We start from the raw sequence: 16392 nt of genomic DNA on the forward strand, positions 1-16392 counted from the left end.
TACCTAGTGCAACTCCATGCATCCACTCAAAGTCAAACCAACAAAACACATCTCCACCTCAATAGGAAATGGAGTCATCTCAAAAGACTAAGCTGAAGACAAACCATGAAGAGGAAAACACAAAGAGAACCCAAGAGAGCCAACACAGTCAAACCCAACAATAACACAAAAGGAGGGGAGCCAAGGCCCTCTAGAGAAACTATCGAACAACACACCCATAAAGAACAGAGGCCCAGGCAAGAAGTAGGACCACATCCTAGAACATGGGTGCAGAGAAATCTTGCCAAGCCACCATCCAGAACCCAGAGCAGCATCCGAACAACTACCCACAAAGCCGCAAATACCCTCCACAAGATTAGCAAAAGCACCTGAAAAGGGCACCCACAGTGAGGAAACAACAGGGGAAGTCGGCGCCTCCCAGCACATACCTCTGCAAACCCAAATCCAGACAGAGCCAGGAACGACCCAACCCATAGACCACAAAACAGAGCAAGGACCTTCGAGCTGACACCACCCACCATCTCTATCTTCTTCTAAATCATCACCGCCTCCATCTTCGACACCTTCTGCAGAAACCCTACCCCCGCTCGTGCCTCTCCCTCTGCACTCCATTCAAAATTCTTGGACTTAAAGTTGCGTTGAGTGAGGAGTTGGTCACAAATAATATGTTGAGCATAAACCCAAAATTCTTTTGGTTGTTACAATGAACAAATAATAAGACATATTTTGGATAATAAAACAATAAAAAATATGTTTTGGACAACACTATGAAATGATAATGATCAGAACAATAACTATAAATAATTAACTAACATTTAAAAAAAAAACAGAAAAGAAATTGTCCAAATCACAGAGAAAGACTAGGTACTGCTACTCTTCCCTAAAACGTTTAAAAACTCATGAATTTTTATGATAAGCGACAGGTTCATTAACAAGAGATAAACGCATGGCAAATTGTGAAGTAGTTTATTTGTAGGTCAAATCAAGTCCTACTGTTGTTATACTAACTTTCTTGGAAGTAACAGGCATCTGTAGGGCAGAGAGCCCTACTGTTGTTATACTAACTTAGAACGTATGGGCCTTATCATTTGAAACAATGATTAAATATAGTAAATGTATAGTTTTGTTTATATTTATATACTTATACTCTGGCATGGATGAGACAGATGTTCATTACGACGGAACTAATCAATGTTTCGTTTAAAAATGTTTAGTAAACAAAATATATTTTTGACATTGGAGGAAGTTAATTTTTTTAATATTTTATTTCAATTTTAAATAATATAGATTTTTTAGTTTAATTATCTCTTTTTTTTCATATTAATATTGTAGGTGACATTATGTAAATGAATAGTTGCCACAAATAGTTGTCAAGATAAAATATGATTTCTATAACAAATAATATATCATTTATAAAAAATATTATATATTAATCATGTTATCAAATATATCTAATAAATGCATCAACATCAACATCAAGTGAAAAATATCCAATCATTTAATATTGAATGCTTGTAACCACAACAAGAACTTATAAAGCTTTCAATCACCCACAAAAGAATTGGAAAGATTTAAAAAAAAAATGCTAATATCTTCCATTCAAATGCATAAATGAATTGAAGTTAGCTTAATAGATATGTTGTCTACAAATGCATTTTCTTTTTCTTTTTTAATAATTTTACACAATTTAAACCAAGCTTTTTAATGTACAAAACATCCTCTTAAAATTAAGTTAGTATTCATATGAATGGATTCATTTTATTATTTTTTAATAAATATACTAGAAGGTCAAGTTATCAAAATACTTATTATTTTTGTCTATAGGTTTGAAGTTGATTGTTAATTATTTTGTTATTTTTTAATAGTTATAATTGCTGCAATTTTAGTTTTAACATGAAACACATTGTTTTCTAATAATTTTATTTTTATATATCAAGCTTGGTAAGAATTAAAAACCTTACCTATTTGATCTCTTTTGTCAAATATATCATATATTTTATATTTTTCAATCTTATTCAAAGTTTACTTCTAAATATCTACAACTTAGATTATAAGTCATTGTTCCTCTAAAATTTTTAACTTGAATTGTACACTATCTTATGTGAAAGGTTCATGTGTCAAAGTTGCATATGTTCAAATAAAAAATGAAGCATGTTCCTGTACATAATTAAAATAATAGTAATAGATATTGACATATCAAAATAATAACTACTCCTAACACTTCACCCAATGACTCTAAGTTGGAAAATGATGTAAATATAGATTCATTTTAATATGAAAAGATACAATTGATGATTTGACAACCATCTTCAATCTAGATTTGAATTTTCTTAAACTAAAACATACATTACCAACTAATGGATGTCTATGTTAGCATTAATATTAAAAGTAGCTCTTCAAAAATCATATTTTTGTCATAACTATGGGACATGAGCACATAATACCACAACATAATACTTTATATCACACAATTCCTATAACTTGAAGATGGTCTATAACATAACTACAAATGCTCTAAAATATATGAGAATCGAAATCTTTCCTCAAACATTCTCAATGAAAGAAAGTTGACAAAAACACTAGATAATAAACATACAATGCCAAAGCAAACAATTAAAAAAAAAACATTGTAATATTTCATCACACAAGATTACTCTAGAACCAAGATGTTCCTATTGAAACACATTTGATAGGATAAATATATCACGAGATTTATGAGCACTATCACTTTATTAAGTTTAAAATGGTGATTCTATGTTTTACAATATCAAATGCATTAGTTTAAATTGTTCCATCCATTTTTATAATTTACTAAGTATTATACATGCTATTTTCCCAATCTTCTTGATCACTTAGGAATATATTAGTACTTTAATTTACTCTCATCTTTTTGGGGAACTATTGTATCATTTTTTGATTGAAAAATATAAAACTACCTGTTCCTCTTCATTTAGCTTTTCTTTTATGGTAATAATACAAATCACTCAAAACTTTAATGATACTATAAATTTAATGACACTTTTTTGATCTCATCTTATGCATAGTTTTCATAGGTTGGGAGCATATAGTTCTACTAAATTAGATACTAGAATCTCTATACCAATGCTCTTTTATCTAATTTTACATTATGTGCATGCTAATTAGATTAGCGTGAAAACTTATGTACAAGAAAGATGTAGAAGAAACAATTGCAAATCCTTAGACTTTTCCTTGTTTTACACCACATTATCTAGATGCCATTAATCCATGCTATTACTAATTACTATGACCAGTAAAATAAACCAAACACTCCATGGCACTATATCACTTAGTTTAAAAAATTATTTATCCATTTTGTAGAGTGTTGCCTTCCTAGACTAAATCAAACTTGCACTTTTGTCCTTTAGACTAAACTATTGCTATGTCCTTGCCCCTATCTATTTAGCCATTTTCCATACCATGTCTTCCAAATTTTGATTATTAACCTTTGGTTAGCATAGGAATGTTTCAGAGTGTATATCTAGGGCTTGCATTTTAAAACTATTACTATAGCTCCTTCAAACACCTGAAATTATTTAAGGCATGTCTACTTGAGAATGAAAGAGATGTATTAAAACATATTTGTTATGCCAAGTATAAGTTCAATTTGCAGACTCTAATTTATCTATAATAGATTCTAGAATGTCTCTATTTTTACCATTATTGAATAAATATAAGGACTCGATTATAATCCATTAAGTTAACTACTCTTTCCCTTTATCCTAGCTCCATTATGTTTTTTAGCACTATCTTATTTTTCCTTACACCTATCTTCTATACGTACACCTTCACCATCTATATTTATTGAAGGTTTATATTGATTGTGGATTAATTTTCACTAATGTGACCAAAAAGCAATTGGTTGACTCAATTTTGTATATGACTCTATCACAAATCATCACACTCTTAACTCTTTTCCATATCAAATATTTAATATCATATTTTATTTGTTGTCTATCATGTCAACATAATATTTAACATTAACTTTATATAATTTAAAAATAATCCTCTTTTATTAGTTCAATGTATTTTTATTCAAAATTATACAATTATTATTTTCAACTCAATATTTTATCGAAAATTTGAATTGTCTATTGAATTACTCCACACACATATATGCATCCCCAACACTATGTTTATTTTGTGATAGATTAGAAACGAGTATCATAGAAGGTATCAAAGCAAGGCAGGAATGTGAACAAGAGGAAGAAATGTTGAATTAGTTAAAAGCCGCATTAAAACTTGAACTACAGATCTATGTTTATTTTGTGATAGATTAGAAACGAGTATCATAGAAGGTATCAAAGCAAGACAAGAATGTGAACAAGAGGAAGAAATGTTGAATTAATTAAAAGCCGCATTAAAACTTGAACTACAGATTATTTATTTATTCTTTCGACACATATTTAGGGGAGCCGGTTTACGCAATAAAAAGTATGCAGTGTGGTTCTAGGGAATGAAAAGGACTATTCATTTTTTTAACAATACCTATTAAGCCGCTCCAGTCATGCTGTCATGATTATATATGAAAGAATATTAATGTATCTAAGAATATCTACTTTTTTATTGAAAGCGATGTGTGTAGTGCGCTTTGACCTACAACTAAATACTCTAAGCACTCTAAATACTCTTAGGGACTGTAGAAATGTCATGTCTCTCACTGCAGGATATACAACTAATATACGAGGGCTATGAACATCCATCACGGACTGTCAAACAGTAATGAAAGTAAACAGAGTCCTCAGAAACTCTTCCAAAATTCTCTTTCTACAAATGTTTATTTGCTTCCTGATGAGGACTGTGAAATAGATCTACTCCTGTGGACAATGAAAGATTATTTATTATCATGGCCATTCATATTGGGTGTATTCTTAGGGTCAGATGAGCTAATTTGTTAGAGAGTTTTAAGAGGCTTAGAGAATCATCTGCTACCTTTGGTAGATAGAGTGTTAAAGAAGATCATATTGGAGATTTGAGGCATTAAAGAATGGAGTTCATTTGTTATTTCGAGCTAGCTTCATTGAGAATAAAAAGTAACAATCATCAACATGTAAATAAAATAAACTTTATTTCATCTAATAATTATTAAAAATATAATTGAAACTACCTTTTTCATGTCGTCAATGTAATGTTTGTCAAAGAGAAATTGCTTGAAATTTCTTAAATACACTCAAGGAATAGATCACCCACTTTCTCAAAAGCTAGAAAAAGAAAATGACTCGCATTATTTCAATTGACTTTCTTTAATAAATTCTATAACATTTAGACTCGCTATTAACAAAGCCTTAAGTTTGGCTCCACCAAAATTTAAAAAACTCATATTATAATTTGGGTGCATTATGGCTTCTATGATGTGAGCACCTTACTCATATTTTTGACTTTGAAATGTTCTATGCGCACTTTTTCGTCCCTTATTTTTTTGTAGTTACATATATATTATGTATGTGTTGTTGCCATGTTTTTTTCTTGACCTTGCCACATGAGGTCAAAACATGATTTCTTGATACATGTATTTATTCATGTTTTATGCTTAGGTGGGAATATTGAGGCATCTTGACATTCATATTTTTGAGTCATATGAGTGGCATACATAGACAAGTTGTACAAAATGTTAAAAATTGACACTCATTTTCATATTATGCTTAATTTTTAATATTGCATTCTCTCCCTTTTTATCAATTATATGCACAAAAGTTTCTAGTACACACAATATGAGAAGGAATCAAATTAAAATAATTTAATTCTTATCTTATGCACAATTTTCATAGGTTGGGAGCATATGTATCAGATGATTTAAATTATAGAATCTATATATCACTCCTATTTTATCTATAATTTACTTTGCATGCATGTTCATCATGCATATATAAGTAAGGGCAAAATGTAGAAAAGAAAATTGAAAATCCTTAGAGATTTTCATACTTGTTTTACATCACATTTGTTGATTTTTTTAATGCACATTCTTAGTAATTTATTAATTTATTCTAGTGCACTCTATGATCTTTAAAAAAAATAGTATGTCACCATATATCACTTCTTTTATAACATTACGTGTCTATTATGTAAAGTGTTGCCATCCTAGACTATATAGAACTCATAGTTCTATCACCTAGACTAAACTATGATTATGTCCTTGCCCCTATATTTTAAAATCTAATTTTAACCAATTTCAATACCATGTCTTCAAAAAATTGATCCTTGCCCATTAGTTATCATGGAAAGGGTTTCAAATTATGTCTTTAGGGATTGTATTTAAAATTATCACCTTAGTTTATTAAAAAAACATGAAATTATATAAATAAAAACTAATTTAGAATGAAAGCAACACATTAAAACATTCTTATATGTCAATTATAGGTTCAACTTGCATACTTCAATTTATCTATATTTTCCCTCAATATCTCTTTTTTTTAATCAATATTAAATAATCTCATAACTTGATTATAATCAATGATGTCAACTAATCTTTACCTTTATCCTAGTAAGTCTCAACTATGCTTCCTAGCAATATCTATTTTTCATTATAGATATCTTCTAGACATACATCTTCATCTTCCATAATATTTGAAAGTAAATTTTTATTGACTATGAATTTTCAACAACATGATCAAAAGGCAACACATGAACTTGATCTTGTGCATGGTTCTATTTGAGATGATCACACTCTTAATTATTTATCATCATCAAGATTTGACACCATATTCCACTTACTCTCTATCTCATACGATTACAATACTCAACATTCACTTACTAATTCAATATTACTTTTATCCAAAATTATACAATTACCATTATCAAATCAATACTTTATCAAAAATTTGAATTGTGGATTGAATTATTTCATATGTGTGTGTGTGTGTGTGTGGTCCCAACTCTTTGTTTATCTAGTGATAGATTAGAAACGAGTATCATAGAAGGTATCTAAGGAAAGGAAAAAATTGGATCAAAATGAGGCAATGATGTATTAGTTAAAAGCAGCACTAAAACTTGCACTAGAGATTATTTATTTATTTATTCTTCTGAGGCTTAATTAGGTAGGTCAGTTCATGTAATAAAATGTAGGCAGTGTGCTTATGGAGAATTAAAACAACCATTAATTTGTTCGGCAACGCCTATGAAGCCCAGTCATGTCGTCCTCATTTTACAGGAAACAATATTAATATATCTAAGAATATCAACGTTTTATTGAAAAAAATGTGTGTAGTCGGGTTAGATCTAGAATTACTCTACCTAAACACTTTTAGGGGCTATGGAAATATAATGTCTACATTTGTGTGAGGTATCTCGACATAAACATTGACTATCTAACTGTACTTTGTTATCTAGAAACCAATCTCAACTACTTTCTTTTAGGGCTTATTGTCACCGATTCCACTGAGAAAAAAGGGAGCTTACACGCAATACGCTTCTGGAGCTTTACAAGCTTATTCTACAATCCCATTCTCATGGAGCCAAAGACCAACATTGTAAAGTAAGGTGCTCTACTTCTACTACTCATTAGTTTTATGATGTATAGTATAGGTTGGGATTTGATCATTCAAGCAAAGTCCTAGATTGGTTTATGACTAAAGCACAAGTTGCTTTACATTAACTCATGTAACCATATTATATTCCAAAATAAATTGTGCATTGTGTAACTTATTAGTTACAGACCATGTCGTTTCAGCCTATTCTAGACCAAACCTATAGGACTAGGTATTCACCTGCAAATAATGCTATAAATATATGTATTTTTTCTTTTTTTAACAACATCTAGTTTTATTCTTAAAACTTAGAAAAAATAATAATTAAATTTTAGTTTTTTTATTATATTGTTAAATTTAATAGAGTTGTATTTTAATTTAGTGATATTAATGATTATCTTATTGTTTTTAGCCTCCCTTTAACACAATATTCCATGTTTTGTGAGACACATACAACACTAGACAAAACTGTAAGAATTTGTTTTCCCTTCTAAAAACCTCAAAGGATATGATCACTCAAAGCAATTACAATATACAATTATGACATCTCTTGGGGATCTCATTTAAATATGTCTTTCATATGTACACACGTTTTAATTGATCTTAAAAAATATATTTATTCAATCAAACGCAACCAATTAGAATTTCATCTTTAATCTAGATAACCTCTTTCCTTTAAAAGATTACCGATTAACAATAGATTCAAATTACATATCAACTAGCAATTGCACCTTGGTGTGCAATGGGTACGCCGAATAAGCATAGAAGGACAATTGGAGTAAATTTTGAAATTTTTTTCATACATTTGTGTAGTAGCTTCACATCAATTATGCATCAATCTAAACACAATTAAAAAATTCTTTGAATTAGAAATATAATCAAGCTCAATTAACAACAAGAGCATGTTATGTTTGCAACAGAGGGAGAGGAGGAATGGGGGAGAGATAGAGGGGTAAAGAGGGATATAGAGAGAATGAGAAGGAGAGATAAAAAAAAGAGACATAGAGGTGGAAGAGATAAGTATAATGAGAGGGAGAGAGAGAGGGAGAGATGGAAAGAGATGGATCATGCTAGGAAGTGATATAAAGAGAGGAGTAGAGGGATATGGAGAGATAGAGAGAGAGGAAAAACATGTAGGTATAGAGGTATAGGAAGAGGGAGAGAGGGAGTCATATCTAGAAATAGAGGGGTAGAGAGAGAGAGATAGAGGGAGGGAGAGGTAAGGCAGATTGATGTAGGAAGATAAAGAGGGAGAGGGAGAGGGAGAGGGAGTGATAAAGAGACAAAGATATGAGGAAATAAAAGAAGAGAGAGAGAGAGAGAGAGAGAGAGAGAGAGAGAGAGAGAGAGAGAGAGAGAGAGAGAGAGAGAGAGAGAGAGAGAGAGAGAGAGAGAGAGAGAGAGAGAGAGAGAGAGAGAGAGAGAGAGAGGGGGGGGGATAGGAAAGGAGGGAGGGAGGGAGATATGGGAAAAGGAGGTAGGGAGAGATAATAGGCTTGGAGAGGGAGAGATAAATAAGTAGAGGATGTCCAAAGAGAATATGGACAGTGAGAAAGGGAGAGAGACATGTAGAGATAGAGGAGAAGAAGAAAAGGAGGGTGGATAGAGGGAGAGAGATAAATATAGAGAGAGAGTGTGGGAAAGGGAGAGGGAGATATACACAAAGATATATAGATAGAGAAAGAGGGACCTCAATGAATAAAGAAGAAGAGAGGGGGTGATATATAGAGGGATATATAGAGAGATATAAAAGGTCTCAATGGAGAATTAATAGGGTTAAATAGCCTATGCATCTATTACTAATAACCTGATGTTATGTTTGCAATAAAGAGAGAGAGAGGGGGGGGGGTAAGGAGGTATAGATATAGAGGAAGATATAAATAAAGAGGGAGAGGGAGAGGGATATGGAGAGGACAGGGAGAGATCAAGAGAGAGGGATATATATACAAATGAAAGAGATAAATATATAGAGGGAGATAATGCGAGAGGGAGAGGTAGAAAGATATATAGAGCTAGAGAGGGTGAGATATATAGAGGTAGAGAGATATGGAGAGATAATGATGTAGATATAGAGGGAGAGATGGAACAATAAATATGGAGACATAGAGAGGTAAATAGATAATAGATATAGAGGTCTAGGAAGATAGAGAGAGAGAGAGAGAGAGAGAGAGAGAGAGAGAGAGAGAGAGAGAGAGAGAGAGAGAGAGAGAGAGAGAGAGAGAGAGAGAGAGAGAGAGAGAGAGAGAGAGAGAGAGAGAGAGAGAGAGAGATGATGAGACAAAGTGATAGAGATATAGATATATAAGACGATTTAGAGAGAGGGAGAAGGGAAGAGATGTCTAGAGATAGACAAATAGAGATAAGTAGAGAGAGAAAAATAGAAACATGAAGAGGAATAGGGGGAGATAAAGAGAGAAAGGTATAGAGATTTATGGAAAGAGAAAAGGAGAGAGAGAGAGAGAGAGAGAGAGAGAGAGAGAGAGAGAGAGAGAGGAGAGAGAGAGAGAGAGGAGAGAGAGAGAGAGAGAGAGAGAGAGAGAGAGAGAGAGAGCTATGGATACAAAGAGATAAAGGGAGGAGTGAAAGGGAGATAGAGTAGGAGAGATGAAGTGAATAAGGGAAAGAGAAAACATATGAGGGATCGAAACATAAAATATTTGCAACTACAATATTTGACATACCATTCATAGTTGTACTAATTGGTAAGTTAGATTTTGTGGAAAGAGAGTGCCAACAAATGAAGACACTTGCAAATTGCATAGGATGTGTCATTTTTCATTAAATATGTATGAAGCTACAAAATATAAATTTTGGTTTGATTCTATTGCAATTGATCTTGTTATCTTCTTTTTCACTTCTCTTATTTGTACTTGTTTCTCACCTTTGGAAATCTTAAATTAGACCATGCTATGTTATTTGTACTTGTTTTGCTTTAGTTTCACATACAACCTTATGAGTATGAAGATACTATTTTGATGATGTAAGCTTTATTACCATGAAGATACCATTAAACATGTTCTCGAATATAGATACATTATGAGTTCAAGTACTCTTAAGACCCATACAACCTCATATTGTTCTAATAACTTTTATGTGTTGATAATCACATTTTAAAATAATTTAACATTAGTTTTGTTTTTCTATTCAATAATCATATTAAATTCAATTTAATCTAATTTATTCTATTATATCTCTATATTATACAAATTTAACTATTAACTAAGAAACTCTTATTTTTATATTTACAACATATTAAATTTATAAATAAATAAGTACAAAATAATATTAAATTAATTTATTATTTATTATATAATATTAAATTTATAACTTAAACTTATTTCTATAATCTATTCAAATATCATATTAAATTTAATTTAATTTAATCTAATTTATTTTATTATATCTCTATATTATATATATTAAATTATTTACTAAAATAACTATTATTATTATATTGATAACAAATTATTAAATTTATAAATAAATAATTACAAAATAATATTAAATTAATTTATTATTTATCATATAATATTAAATTTAATAACTTCAATTTATTTTACAATTATAAATAATGTTAATTATTTATAAATTATTATATAATATTTAGATAGAATTATAAAATAATATTTATTGTTAATTTGTAATTTAAATCTAATACTTTAATTTAACCATCCCTAATTATATAAATAAATATTTGTAAATAAACACTAAATAAAATAGGTCAAAGTGATGTTTGGACATTTAAATGAGTGAGGGAAAATAAAAGTGGTTAGAAAGCATATCTACAACTACCTATAATTGTGGTGGTGAAAGTGAAATCTAAGTGACCTAATAAAAAAAGGTCAAAGTGATATTTATTAAATATAAAGATGTTTAAATGAGTGAAAGAGAGAAAATAAAAGTAGTTAGAGTGCATATTGACAACCATGGTAAAAATAAAATCTATTTATCTTGATCTCATCTAATTAATTTGTTTTTATTACAAGTGATGTTGTGGAAAAGATTCTAAGTTAAAAAAAATAAAAAATAAATAAATATAAGGTGGGACACAAAATAAAATGATATATTAAAAAATGTTGTGATGTATAGATCACTTAAGTAACACAATGTTTTTGGTTTGATCACAAATTACTTTTGGAAATATGCCAATGCAAAATAAAGTGAAGCTTATATAAAAATAAAAAATAAAGTGAGGCCTATTTAAAAAAGAAACATTAATTCATAAATTATCTATTTAATTAAGTCAACTTATATATGAATAATGATTATTAATTTTACTATTTTAAAAACAATTATATTTATTAAAAGCGTATTCTATATTTATATAAGATAAATAATATTATTATTAAATTTTTTATATGATATTAAAAATCAATTATTTATATACTATACTTATAATATAATAATTATTAAAATAAGTTAAAATTATATTAAAATTAAATTAAAAATAAATTCAACATACATATGAATAAAATAATTATTAATAATATCATTATTTAAAAACATATTTATTTATTAATAAATTATTTAATATTTATATAAATTAAATATTATTATTACTAAAATTTATATAATTTATATTAAAATCATTTATTTATTTATCATAGATTATAATATAAAAAAATACTAATTAAAATTAAAATTAGACATGTAATTTATTATTCATATATTATATTTATTATAATATAATAATATTAAAATGTATAATAATAAAAGTTAGAACTTAAAGAAAATAGATGGTAACCGAAAAGAACAAACAGATATCAAGAAATAATTATATATTTTAAAATGAGTATTCAAAAACTTGCATGCACGTAGCTTTGGGAAAAGTTAGCTGAGTTTAAAAAGTTTAAAATAAAAAAACTTGTTAATTTGAAGTCCTTTGTACATCGCACATTTCCCTAGCATCGATTCACATGATAAGATGACCTGTCTAAGTACCTTCAGTAAGTGGCACGCGAAGCAATAAAAACATTGGGGACGTTTATAGTTTTATAATAAAAAAAACCCACGGAAAAACCTTTCCGTCATTACCTATCAAATCGCAATGTGTGGAGCGTGACTGCACCACCGAATCTTTTGCAATATCAACTGTTGATAAAAAAAAAATAGCTTGTCCATTTGGCGTAATAACACACTTTATACATCAAATCCATTCAAACACTTATGCGTACAAACATTTGAGACCTTCTTATTTTATTCCGTATAATATTCTAAGGCTTGTCTTATAATATCATCTACCCTACCTATCACTAATTAATAAATGAAATCCCTTCACAAGGATAAATGCTACATGATTTTAGCCAATGAAAAGCTTTATTTTCCTTTTGCAAATAAATATTTTCATATCCTTCAGCTGTAATGATGAATGAGGTAATTTCCTAAAAGGAAAAATATGCGATCCGACCTGCCGGAATCGAACCAGCGACCTAAGGATTTCTTAGGGATTTTGTTTCCCACTACAGTCCTCCGCTCTACCAACTGAGCTAAGGTCGGCTTTACATTCATGTTTCTGAATAAAACTTTCTAATCTAAATTGTTTAAAATATTAAAAAAAAAGGCATGAAAATCAATCGTGGCTGAATGCAGAAGAAACCCAGGCGCCTATCAAGAACAGAAAAACACTCTCAGCAAGCAGATTATGCATCACTGACGTTGTCTGTAAAGTAAGCCATAATCATACCATTAAATAAAATGCCCTTGAATATACGTTTATTATTTAAATTACTTACCTTAAAAGAAACAAATGTCAGAAGTGGGGTTTGAACCCACGCCCTCGTTAGAGGACCAGAACTTGAGTTTGGCGCCTTAGACCACTCGGCCATCTTTACAAGACACGACAAAAATAAAACTTTAATGCTAATTTAATATATTTCAACGCTATGTTATTATTTTAAATATGATATTTTAATGGTGAAAACAGTATACTCATGTTTATTTATATTAAGTTTTAGTTCGTTGAACAAGGATGTCTTTTATGTGTTGAACAAGTTGCTATAGATAGACTGCCGCAACCATATTATATTTCCAAGGAAAATTACGCATTCTGTAGCTCATGTCGTTTCATTTCTGCTCATTTTCAATTTTCCTTCCGTGCAAGGTCTTGTAAGCCTTCGTTGTTAAAAACATGGATCAGAGGAGAAATTTTGTTAAGATCTCTAAGGTTTATATATCTTCTTACTGATTCAGTTTATAGACAATACATTATAAATGATAGTCATCGTATTAGCTACAGCATTAACAACGAACAGTTGAAGATAAGGTAAGATAAGATCAAGACTGTAGATGATAAGTTTGATGATAAGATTGAGGTGCTAGAGGTGGGCTTGTGGTTGGTCTATGATGACAGTCTGTTCATAATTAAATTAGTATTCCAACATCCCCCATATTAAATATGTCAATTAATTTGAATATGCCCCCATAATCTAGAAAAGATGGGTCTCGACTCAAAGTCTTAACTGGGCTTCGTTTACATCACTTATATAAGTTCGGTTTAACTGGGCTTTAGTGTGTTGCTTCATTTTCTTGACTTTCCTTCATCATAATCATCTTGTGATTTTGCAGCTTATCCGTAACCAATACAATTCACAATTGATTTCTATTTGACCATAAACTCTTCACACAAATGGATTCTAGTTGACCATAAACTTTTCACATAGGTGGTTTTGACTAACCACAAGCCTCACATACAAGTGGTTTCAACTTACCACGAACCTCACATAGAAGTGGCTTCTATTGACCACAAAATTCACAAATGGTTTTGAATTACCATGCAAACCTCACAAATGGTTTTGGATTACCATGAACTTATCACAAAATGGTTTCAAATAACCACAAACCGTACATGTAGTCACATAAATCTGTCCATTTTAATTAAATGAATATTTCGTATTTATTTGATTAAAAATCCACTAGCCATCAGTTAATTAAATTAATATTTAATTAATTCATCCCCAAACATTCTTCTATTAATTAAATAAATTATTCAATTTATTTTAATTAATTCATTAAATCCAATTCCAATCAATTAAATAAATAAAATCAATTTATTTAATTAAAATCCCCCTTTTCCTCTTTTAAATAAATTAACATTTATTTAAATCATTATCCTCCCCCCCCACTTGCATTTTCCTACAAATGCAACTTGCACACATATTGAAATAAATGAATTTTTATTTTAATAAAATCCTATTTTCCCTCACCCACCAAATCCACTTGCAAAATCTAATCCCCTTCTAGATTCTTCTAACCCCTTCCTAATTAACCTAATCCATCCCCTAATTATTGTCACATTCCTAAGCAAAATGGAGTCACTTCTCAAATGGCCCAAAGTCTTGGATAACCATTGAAGGTTTTCAACCTTCAACCACCAAAAACCCCAAAGTCTTTGAAAACCATTAAAGGCTTCCAACTTTCAACCACTTAATCCACAAAGTCTCCAATAACCATTAATGGTTAATTCAACTCTCCCACATGGTTAAAACATTTGTTTTGACTCAACCTCTACCCAACCCAAGGGTCTCATCAGGTCATTAATGCTTTGACCATGATTATCTCTTAATCATTTGCACAAAGGTTTATCCTTGGATTAACTCCTAATCCAGTGGGTAATCCTAATTTAGGCTTGACCCTTAGCCTTTAGATAACCATGAAGTCTTCTCAGGCATTCAATGCCTCCAACCCCTTTCTTTCAACCCAATCTTATGTTGACATTTGTCACCATTTCATTGGTGCAAATTGTGCACATGGATTCCCAACTTTCAAGCTTGACCCTTGATTAAACCTTTTAATCTTGGCCATCCATTGCTCCATTTTCCCTATAAATAGAGCCCATTCCTTCATAATCCAGATCCTGAAAACTTGTATGCATTTAGACTATAGCCATTTTAGAGAGCATTTTAGCATAAACAAACTAAATCTTGTCTTTTGGTAAAATACATCATTTTAGCATTAAAATAGCTTTTCATTTCATGTTTAGAGCTATTCTACAATCTCAATCCTCCATAAGCATCCATAGTGCAAAAAGCTGCTGAGAGCTACACTATTTTGGAACTTGGAGAGGAGAGGAACAAGGGAGAAAGAACTAATATCATGTTAAGAGATAGTTGGAGATATCTCATTGTCTTACTTTTTTTAGTTAGATATATTTAGCATGTTTTTAGTGTCTCCTTTGGAATGCCTTCATTGTGTTTGGTTTTTAGATTGATTAACTCTAACATCTTGTGTGTTTTATGTTGATTGATCTTGGACTAATCTTGTGCCATTTAGGAGGGCATCATTTGGTGAACCCGACGTGAATCGAACACGCAACCTTCTGATCTTTGTTTTTGAAATTAACATTTTGCTTGTTGAAATTGCCACACAGGTCGCGCTTCGGCGCTATTGAACGCGTTTTAGCGCTATTGAAAAATTGCTTTTAGCGCTATTGACCATAAAGTAGCGCTATTGAAAATGTTTCAGCGCTATTGGAAACATTCTAGCGCTATTGTCACAGTTTCAGCGCTATTGACACACTTCTAGCGCTTTTGTCTTCTCGGATTTTTCTCTTCTTTCAGCGCTACCATTTAAATTAGCGCTTCTGCTCATGCAGACTAGCGCTATTGCATGAATCAGCGCTTCTGCAAAAACACAGACTAGCGCTATTGCATGAATCAGCGCTTCTGCAAAAACACAGACTAGCGCTATTGCAACAGAACGTTATAAAAAAAGGCCTTGTAACCAATAAAATTTTTTTTTTAGGCTTGTGGGAGGTAGAATATATATGGAATATAACATTTAAGTATAAGTGACATTTCTTCTTATCTTTTCTCTTTCTTATCTTTTCTCTTTCTTATACTTTAAGTTATATTCCATATATACTTTCAGGATGTTTGAGAGGGGTTTTAGACCTCTAGGAGTTGAAATGCAAAAT

The 16392-nt window shown here is 30.5% G+C and overlaps 2 non-coding genes across 2 annotated transcripts; both read right to left on the reverse strand.

Moving 5' to 3' along the window:
• Nucleotides 1-12882: 12882 nt before the first annotated feature.
• TRNAY-GUA (transfer RNA tyrosine (anticodon GUA)) lies at nt 12883-12977 on the reverse strand. Its single transcript has 2 exons — nt 12941-12977; nt 12883-12918 (listed from the first exon to the last, which is right to left on the reverse strand). It is a non-coding gene; the product is annotated as a tRNA-Tyr (tRNA).
• Nucleotides 12978-13228: 251 nt separating this feature from the next.
• TRNAL-CAA (transfer RNA leucine (anticodon CAA)) lies at nt 13229-13312 on the reverse strand. The gene has a single exon. It is a non-coding gene; the product is annotated as a tRNA-Leu (tRNA).
• Nucleotides 13313-16392: the final 3080 nt, after the last annotated feature.

This window comes from Cryptomeria japonica, chromosome 8 (genome assembly GCF_030272615.1).
Source record: "Cryptomeria japonica chromosome 8, Sugi_1.0, whole genome shotgun sequence".
Classification (NCBI taxonomy): Eukaryota; Viridiplantae; Streptophyta; class Pinopsida; order Cupressales; family Cupressaceae; genus Cryptomeria; species Cryptomeria japonica.